Genomic DNA, 10,975 nt, shown 5'->3' on the forward strand with positions numbered 1-10,975 from the left:
AGCTTTAAGTAAATTTCACAATTAAAGTATTTTTTCTCACTCCCTCTTAGACATTTTTATATTTACACTTAATTATTTAAAAAACCAAAATGACTTCGAATAATAAAGTATATTTTGTACTGCCTTAAAGACCCAAATCTTTCGTATCTCATAGTAGTTCTTCTTGAGCTAGTTATTTAATTTCAACAGCGTTTGTCCGGTTCAGTTGCGTTACACATCTAGGTTGCAGTAACTGATGCCATGAATGCGAATGAAATGTGTAATTACCCTCACACACAGGCATAGCTTGGGACAGGAGCTGGGACACTTCAGTGCAGGGAAGTTAAGTGGCATTTACTTTCACATACTTCTTTAAGGAGGAAGGTCTGCACTCAGCACATGTGGCTGTATTTAATGCAGCTGTTCTGGAGATGATGCTGTCATAAAATGTACTATTAGCTTTTAGAAACTTCCTTTAATACACATTTACAGAATACTACAAACCAACCTTACCTTTAATGGGCACTAATGAGTGCAGTGGTTTTAAAGTAACGTAATGCTAAAATAAGACCAGAACTGATGTTGTCACTTAAATTAATAAACGTTTTCAATGTGTTAAAGTGTTTTACTTCAAAAAGGAAAATACATATATTCAAAACCAATTCATAACACTTACTCAAACACTAAGCTTAAGTGATGTTAATTTGACAATGGTTGTTTTTTTCTTTTAATTTTTAGATTCATAATTTGATCAGATGATTTTATCCACCAGATGCTGAGCTTTTGTTTATAGGATCTAGTAAAGTTGTACCACATTACACATAATCACAGTATTTATTTTGGTTTAGATTCTTGTGAATGTGTAGGCCTATGTTCACCACTTAGGGAACAATTATTTGTAAATTACATTAATCCAGTATTGTTAGCTGCTATTAGCAAAACTGTTCCAAAACTTAATACTTGCAAAGATCTGTATTGCATTTACCACACTGAGGTGTTTTAAAAGAATCACCCTCATCGTTAAAAGCAAATGTACTCTTAGGGTGCAGATATTAGTGTTCCAATAAGCATGTGATAATTTTAAGGTGGTGGTAGCGGGAAGATAATCTTGATTCCATTGGGAATCTTAGGTTTGCCTCAATTTATGGTTTTCATAAATTTAATGGAAAATAGCTTTTCCTGGACTGCTCAAGTTTCTTTTTGGTAAACAGTATCTTTCTAAAAGAAAAAAAAAAAAGGAAAAAAAAAAGGAAAAAAAAAAAAAGCATGAAGGAAAAATTGAGGTATTTTACATTGCCTCAAGTGACCAGCATTGTATTCATAAAATACTGTATATCTTGCAAATCTTTATTTAAACAGAACAGTTGAACTGTTCGTTTTTCAATCTGAAGTAAAATACTTTCAAGACCTTTTAGTTTGCCTGCTCATTTGTCTTGTACATTTCATCTCTGTATTTGACTCAAGTCTAATTCCCTTTTGAGTTTCGATACTTTTGTGAAGATTTTGTGAATATATGAAAAATAAATGTTTATCTAACTACTGCAGTTTATCACCATTCTTGACACTTAACCTGTTTTTCCTTCATAGCACTGTGTGTGGGGAGCGCAGGCTACTCTTGTAGTCTTGCCGCTGGTAGTCTACCAAAGACTGTCTGAAATAGATAAATAAGCTGAAATCGTTATATATCTTGCTGTTTGACATTAGCTTGATTTGGTAAAGTTTTTGTTTTTTGTTTTTTTTTTTTTTTTTTCTTAAAGAATAGTTCAAATGGTGTTTATAGTTAAAAGATGTGTATTACTTATTATGTTTTTTGTCAGTCTTCTACCTCATGGCAGAAAAGAAGCTGAAATGTCAAGAAATCTTCCTGAATCATGGACATGATTCCGTTTACTAGCCTCCATTTTCTGTACAGCTTCCTCAGAACTTACAGCTCAGGTTTTAAATATTTACAATAAACTTTTTTTCCTAGAACTTAATCTTTAGAAAAGAGTAGTCCAGTGGCTGGTGGCAACTCTTTTATGTACTTTCAAAATGGACCTTTCCCATTTTACATCTGGAGTTACCATGAATGCATCCTAAATGTAAAGTGAGCAACTGGTTGGGAAGTAGTGTCATCTTGAAAATGCATTGCAAATAAAAGCAGCCAGCCATTCGACATCTTGATGGATGTTAAAACTCACGACAGATGTTAAAACTGAACACGTGACTCCAAATTTATTTCCTGAAGAGTAAAAGCTATAGGATATTACAAACTATGCACTTATTCAAGAAGGGAATATATTTACCTATATAGGGCCTGTAACAAAAAAGAACATTTAATTACTGTTGAAGTGAAAAACGTAGTGATTATTTATTCTGCTGACTCCTAGAACTTGATTCTTTTGCTTAATGATGCAAAATAGTTTTTGAAGAATCAAATCTACCGTGTCTTGAAACTGTTCGTCTTGAAAGTGCAGAATTTGAGAGCTTTATTTTCTAGCTAATTTGTAGCATTTCCACAAGTTTTCCTCAAAAATGTTTTCCAGGTGCAGTAACTTAAATGTAAATTTGTCTTGCCTGTATTTCCATGAGTCATTTACCATCAGTTGATAGATACGTATTCATGGTTTCATGTATGAGTTGAAAACAGCTTTGCAGTTCTCATAGTGCTTAATTACTTCATGGTTGTAGATATTCCTGTACCAAAGTTATTGGGCTCTTCCCCATAGTAATTTGTTCTGAGTCTAATTAACTAATCTTCAAAGGTTGGTTATTGGGGTGTTAAGAGGTGATTCCAGAGAAATTGCCTAATACCAAGAATCCTATACAAGTTACTTGGTGGACGATGCTCTGAGTAACACAAGAATTAAAATTCAGATGACCTTATCAGGTCTTTACAAGCCGAAAGTTTGTGTCAAGTATCTACTTGAAATAGGAATGCAAGAGCCAAAAGGTGGCTGTTATTTGCGCATTTGAGAATGGTAGTGCTAGACCAAATTATTCTTCTTTTTGATTACTGTAAAATTTAGATCAGTCAATTTTGAACAACTTTGATTTTAATTTTTGGTCTGTTTAGTGATTTCCTCACCATGACCATTTTACTGATTTGTGGAGTCCAAAACCTTGTAACAGAAGTGCAGTGCCTTTGGCAGACACCTTGACTGTACAATTCAGTAGGCCTTTCTTGGCAGTAGCCAGCTTAAAAACTGCTTGTTCCCATTCGCTCTTCCCTATAGCAGTGCAACCAGGAGGGATCTTGATATGTCTGAAATGGGGAAAAAAGGAACGTGAATCTTTGTTGTTGTTGTTGTTGTAAATTAATTGGTAAAAGCTGATGGGATCCTGAAAATCACATACACAAGTAAGTAAGGGAAGATGAAGAAACTTGGAGATCATCTGCATAAAAGCCCTTTTTTTTTCATTTCCTCCCTCCCCCTGCCCCCAAGTCCTCTATAATGAAATCCTAGCGTCCTGTAGTCCAAAACACTTGAGGAAGGATCCACTTGGCTGAATGCAAGAGCTGGCTTCTAAGGAATGCGTTTGTGTGGTGATAGAGGAAGTCTGAGGAACCATGGCTGCAGAACGGTGAGTGGTTTGCTTGTTTAAAAAGAAAAGAAATGCTCTCATATGGGTATATAAAACTATTTTTGCTTATGTATGAAGCAATGTTTGACTCTTGAGCTGAAATATCATTAAGCAATCAAGTGCTTTTGAATAGCTATTAGAGAAAGTAATCTGTGCTCTCAGCTGCATTTTCCCAGGTCTCAAGTTCATTTACTGTACCAGATTTAGTGACGCTGAGATCTGAAAATAAACTTGGTTCAAATTGCTGTTTATGCCGCCTGGCAATGTAACACAACAATATCTATTCTCAACTCCCATTTCAGAAAAACCCAAAACAAATCCACCTTACTGGTGCGTGTACAACAGATTGTAGCACCAGGAGTATGACGACACATTTTTCTTACAAAAACAATATAATGTGGTTTAGGTGAAATACGCATTAATAGTTGCTGTTTGCATTTCCCTCCTCCTGTGGCCTATTGCTAAACAAAGCTGATGTTCAATCTTAGACTAAGTAAGGGACTGACTAAAGCTGTGTTGTTTTTTTTTTTTCCACTTCACTGTAGTGGGTCTTGACTCAAACTCCCTTGTGGTTGCCTGGTAATCAGTAACTGTGAAAAGACCGTTCTCAGTCAGAAAAATCAATGGCCCACCCAACAGCAGCTATAAATCTTTCATATTGTCTTCCTTCAGCACTAGTGTTTGCTTTTTCTTCTTAAAGTTCTTGACAATGCAAGGGAGGAATAGCTTTCAAAATAATGTTATCTTTTCTGTAAGGTCTTTTTTCACCCTAAACATGTATTACTGAATCTGTGTTATGATACCAACTTTTATCCATCAGGGTAATGTAATAAAGCAATCTAATTGCTGAAAACTTCAAGTATCTCTGAACTTGTGAATTGCTTTGTGCAGTGCCTAAGCCATGTACTCCCAGCTATGAAAAGTAGTTTAAAGACTCCTGTTTTATAAAGTTGTTTGTATGCAGTCAAGAGCACCTTCAGGTTGTAGTAACTTAACTGATACTGCTGAGGTACTGCCTGCAAGTGTGTATCCTACATCCCACAGAATCCCACTACTCTGAGGGTATAGCTGAAAAAATTAATTTTGTTGCCTACACAAAATACGTAAGCACTATTAGTAGGGTCAAAAGCCAAGGTGGTAAGAGTGGTATCTGCTACTAGAACAGAAGCCCGTGCAGTGGGTTGCCCCAGCACCTCTGGCTGTGCAGGTGGGCGGCCTTCACCTCTGCCAGCAAATGGGGCCAGAGACCACCATGGCCAGCTGTCACTCCCCAGCCCTGCTTCCATACACAGAGTGCTTTACAGAAATGCATTTGTCAGCTAAGTACTTCTAAATTCTTCAGAACGAAGTCTTATGATGGCCTGTCAAAACCAGAACAAACTTCTCAGAGACTACACGCAAACACAGAACTTGGGAATCTGGAAGCTGAAGCATTAACATAAAAGGGAAGGAATCCAACTCTGGCAGTTACAGAGAGTGCTGGTTTGGGAACTTCACCATGCATGGGTAGTCTGATTGAAAAAAAACAACTAAATCAACTCCTGAATCGTCAAATGACATTACTGCACTTCTATTGAATAAAGTAATATTTTAGATTACAGAGGTGATTTTATAGGAGCATTTTTGAAGTAAAAGCAACAGAGCACAATAACAAGCCATAAAATAATGCTAGTTCTGTATTTCCTGTATTATATGATTTTTTTCTAGTTATCAACACATAAAAAATCTGCCCTCAAACACCAGTAGTTGTGAACACTAATTATTGTATTTGTATGTTGGGAAGATCTGAACGTTCTGGTGCTGCTTAGAACAGAAAACTACACTTAACAATTGTGATAAGCTGGTGACATCCCAAAAGGACATAAATTAGAACTGACATTTACTTTTCTGATAATCTGATATACTCTCCTGTAGCCTGAGCTGGCTGCTGGTATAGGTGAAGACTTAATTTTAGGAGCTGGATATAGTAACATGATGAAGTAACATTAAAATTGAGTTTATACTCCATCTTCGCTATTCATACATCATATTATTAACTCAAATGAACTGGGAAGTGATTAATTAAGGATCAGGATTGTCTAGGGCTTTAGCATGTCCACATGATAGTGGTATTTTGCTGATAAAAGTTCTGTGTATATAGACTGCAGAAGAGGGGACAAACTTAGCTACTTTCTAACAATTTACCCTGTTTTCTTTGGGGTTTTTTTTTTTTTCCAATCTCTTGTTTTCAGAGCTTCAAAGACTTCTAACTTTTTATAGGCAAAATCAAATGCTTATACATTGGTAGAGCAATTACAACTATGCAGACATCTTGCTCAGTTCCAGGCCACCTGTTAACAGTTAGTGACTTGTTCTCACTCAAGGTTTGTTTAGGAGACAATTAATCACAGCCACAATGTCAGAATCCCTGCCAACCCACAGAGTGACTGTGCACAAGTGGTGGTTTCCTGGAGGGGGGTGCATGAAGGAGAAGGTGGTGCTTGAGGGCCTTCCTCCAGCTCCTGGTGAATGGGGAAGGACTTCCAGTACCACAGACTCCATCAGGGATGGGTCCCAGTGACTAGAACATGTTTTCCTTCACAAGCTAGATAAACAGTTGCCCACCCTTTGATCTGCCAGGGCAAGACAGACTCTTAAAATCTCTTTATACTGTATTGAGTAGCTCCATGATGTCTGGTAGTACCAGGGTGGCTTTTGATATTGGTCGTTTGTTTTTAGTAAATCCATGTTTTATAGTGGATTCTTGAAGAACCTTCTGTTCTAGAGTTGCATTCCAATTTATGTAAAAGTGTCCTTCACTGATAATATACATGGTCCATTTGTTTCTTACTGATTTTTCCAAAGTATTCTTCTTTTCTTTCCAATATGCCCTCCTGGCTACTAACACAAAGATATTGGAAGTGCAAATTGAAAACAGTTAGCTAAATAGTTTCATCATTCACTGTGAAAATAAAACAGTCTGTTCTTTTCTGTGTTATTTAAATCAATAACATCGTCCATTTTGTTATAAACTCCACCTGCAGTATTACGGTACCTGTCGGGGAAGTGGCCTTCCTTTCATTTATTTTCTTCCCTTGTGCAACTTACCAATTAACAAAAAGAAAGAGTCACCCCTCAATAAGACTATCTAACAGTTTTCTAGGAAGTCACAGACCATGTCCTCTGTCACTCAGCATTCTGGAGAGTAATTCAATTTCTAGAAGGAAATGTTCTACTTTAATACAGGTCAACTTGAGTATGCAAAGAGATTTGGAAACAATTCTGATTTGTAGCCCCTAGTGCAGTCCAAATCACACCTTCAAGTACAGGTGGAAGGCCTAAATGATTAGCCAGGCACTGATTTTTCAAGGTGCACTGCATGTTCTCACTCTGGAGAAAGAACTTTAAGCAAGAGGAGAACAACTAGAGATATATTTCCAATTCTTCATCCAAGAAGTCAAACACAGTCTCTTGGCCCTGGCTGTGGAGTTGCAGGCAGTGGGATTAGAATTCCTAAATCCTTCAGTTCCTCTAGAAAAAGGACTGTTAGCTCCTCAGTCACATACTTTTTTGGACTGTTGGTACTTACCCTAATTTCTATAATTTCACAGTGCTGTGAGTTTGCACTGGGCTTGAAGTCTTCTTTGGAGAAATTACTGTTGTAGAATTAAGTCTCACTGGCTTTCACAAGATCTGGAATGCTAGAAAATATGATCAACATTCCAAGTCAGTTACACTCTTGGACAACTTTTAAAGAAGTAACAAATAATGAATAGCTTTTCTTTTCCCTAAAGAAATGTGTATAGGATTTATTGCTTTGTTTAACAGAAAAGCAGCAAATGATTCCCAAAACTTTGTTCAATTGATATGAGGGTCTAGAAATGCAAACTGTAACAGCAGTGAAATTTTCCCTTCTCTTTAGTCTGGCTGATGCAGTATGAAACTCCTGCATTTAATAGCATAAACTTAATGGTCTTCAGCAATTGATTCTAATATTGTCCTGTAAATGAGGGTGGTAGCTCAAAATAGTTTCACATTAGATCCTCCCTAAGCCTGTAGTTCCTAGCAGTTTGGGATTGTTCTATTATTAGAGATCTTTGATCTCATAAATTTACAGGAAGTAGCAAATAGTTTACTGAAGTTATTTGTCTCATTCTCTAAATTGATCAGTGGCCAAAGAGAGTAATGTGAGTGCGTATGCACACTGGTAAACAGATGCTAAATCTCATTCAAAACAAAAAATTGTTCTAGTTAATCCTTTCTACAGTAGCATTCATTAAATACTACATTTTACTCCTGGTTCTCAATCAGAATCATGAAGCAAGTGAAGAAAATCAAAAGTCGTTCTGGTCATTGTTTCTGGGTATGAGGGACTGCAAAAAGTCAGCATGGTAAGGCATGTTTTCCTAAATGCTAAAACTGCTGCAGTATTGCAGGATGTCAAAGGAATATTTGAAAGGAGTGAATACACTTCAAAGTCTACCTGCTAATTTTAAAAGTACTACTTAACATTATTGTGCCACTTAGGATGATATTATGTCTCATCTACAGAACAGTCTACTGTACATTAATTTTCAAATTATTCCCAAGGATTAAAAATTATATTTTCTGAGGTTATAACTATATTTCTGATTTGCTTTTGTCACATACTTATTTGTCCAGCAACCACCCTCTGAGTCCTAGCTGGCTCATTTATGGGAGCCATTGAAAACATGAATGTTCAAATATTTTGCAAATAAAATGGTTTAGAAGGAACTTCATCCCCGTAACTACTGTGAATAGTACAGGCATACATATACTGAAGGCAGATTTGACCCACAATGACTTACAGAAAGTAACCCCCGCATGAGAACTGTACTTGAAGATTAGTATGTTTTTCTGTTTCTGCTTCTTTTAAAAATAGTGATTTTTCCCTGTTTCATAAAGATTCATGGCACTGGGTACTATGGCAGTTTGAAGCACTCGTCGTACAAAACTGTTGTACAAAACAGATTTCTGTAATGCTCTGTAGCTCCATTTGTAAATTATACTGCAAGTAGGTTTGGTATAAACACCATAGCTACAAATAATTTAAATAGAAAATTGAAACATAGTTTGAATTTTATTTCATTAGATTTTTATCAGCTAATGCATGGCATTTTATTTTAACTAAAAATATAAAATTATTTATGATATAGTTATCCAAGTCAATCTTCGGGAAGATTAGATTTGTTTGTTTAATACTCTGGTTTTACACATTCAATATATATGTATCATTGTAGAGCTGCTGAACTGTTTTCTAAGCAAGATCTTGAAAATAATAATGCTTGCTTGTCTATGAAGAGTGCTTCTATGGAAGACAGAAGCAAATAAAACCCTAGGAATGCTGCATTCTAATTTGGACAAGATAATTTCAGATGGACGTTTGATAAAGGGCAACTTTTTCACAATATCAAACATTTGCAGCTACCACATACACATAGGAAACTTGTTTTAGATCAATCTGTAGGTGCAAAAAGATAAGCTATTAAAATGACAGGTTAAGGCCATCTCTTTTTCTCACCCAGGGCAGAACCTTACACTTGTGCAGTCGCATTGAGCAGGTTCCCAGCAATGGCGGGGGCTCTCCAGCAAGGGGTGGTAGCACCTGCATTGTGAAAATCAGCCCCGACTCTACCTCAGCTGTGTGGCGCTCGGGAGAAAAATCAGCACCACAAAAAGAAAAGGGGAAGTCTGTACTAGCATGTGACTATTAAATGGCTGTTAATCTCCATATTTTGCTTTTCCTTTTACATCCATTTTGATAAAACACTGTAATTACCAGTAGTTTAAGAGTAATCTGTGCAACAGTGTGCATGGAGCAGTTGGAGTGTTTTGGAACTGCTGCCATTAAAAAATCCCTAAAATGTCAATCGCATTAAATCATGCAGGACTTTTAGATCTTACTCTGGGATAGCAAATATTTGTGTGTATACAGAAATGATGTTAAGCAATCTGTGTACTCGGAAGGTCCACAAAATTTTGATGAAGTAGTAAATGGAGTCCATCTGTTCTGAAACTACTCCATTTATGATCTCAGCAGAACAATGTTTTTTCCATTTCCTGCAGTTATTAGATCTTGTTATCTAATCCAACTTTAAGTGAAGACAAGGAATTATTTTAACAATCATTTTACTGAACGATACTTTTCTCTTCTTCTCTAAGAAATAGTCTGAATGTCCTATTCAGACTGCTTCCGTCTGAATGCTCCAATAATTTCCTAGTTCTTTTCAGATACACAGTGTGCAAAACAGGAATGGCAAGACCTAGGTAACATTAAGTAACGTGCTCAGGACTGCGCATAAAAGTGTCGCAGGGCAGGGAACAGAGGAGCAGAGTCCAGCTCACTTGCTGCCCAGTCCTGTACCTCAGGTACATAAACGCTTCTTCTCTGGCTGTTTTCCTTACATACTTGTCCCAAATTGCTGAGACTGGATTGAAATTCCTTTTCAAGATTCCTATTCCTAACAGCCCAAGAGCATCCTAGTGGCTGGGCAGCTCCGGAAAGTATGCTTCCTATTTGCCTATTATATTCAAACAGGAGCTTAGAGTCGAATGAAGTTGTTGTGCTTGTGGTGTGTGCACTGATGTGCAGCTCATTCTGAGAGGGTCAATTCAAGCACGTAGCTCTGGCTTAGAGTGTGGAAAACACCAGCTGGCTAGCGGTGCGCAAATAAAAATGGTTGTATTTAGTTACTAATCTATGATTGCAACCACGGTAGGGCTGTGGATGACTAACACATGGTTGTAGGTGCAGGTAGCCAGCACACGCCTGCCTGCCATGGGCTGTGTGTGGTCACTGGTGACTAACACCCCCCAGATAAACCTGATCCAAAACTCTATGGAAACCAGTGTTCCTACTGCCTACAGTGAGCTTTGTGTTGGACTTACGTGTGGTGGAGCCGGACTTGGTCTGCGTTAGTGGCCAGATGTTCAAGGCTCAATACACTAAGGAATCATTGCGGCATCTGGGAAACTCACCCAGAACGTACTGAGAGGGTGAAAAAGCACTAAGTAAACTGAGGAATGGGAAGCTGGAGCCACGGGATGGCCGCAGGGATGGCCTGTGAGGGTCGGGTCCCTCCTCAACGGGTGCAGCTTGCCTGAGGGAAGGTCGGAGTCATGCCAAAAGCACCCCGATGTTGGCCAGATTTTACAAACCTGGCTGTAAAACTTCGTCTTTCTTAAGTTTTCAGTAAGAAGCTTGTTTCCGCACCTCTACAGCGTGGATGCCGATGGCTCGTTACTCCTCTTGTGTGAACTGGGTGTGTGGGGGGACGCAGGCACTCTCGCAACCTGTGAGGGACGGTGTGCTGCAGACCCAGCCGTAGGGGGAGCACAGCTGAGGGGTTCCCCTTCATGTTTTGCTGCTAAAATCCTTCGGCTGAGGCGATCCCGGCCGGTTGTGTGCGCGCCGGGATCCCCTGTCCCTCAT

This window comes from Nestor notabilis, unplaced genomic scaffold (assembly GCF_000696875.1).
Source record: "Nestor notabilis isolate BGI_N333 unplaced genomic scaffold, ASM69687v1 scaffold21253, whole genome shotgun sequence".
NCBI lineage: Eukaryota > Metazoa > Chordata > Aves > Psittaciformes > Psittacidae > Nestor > Nestor notabilis.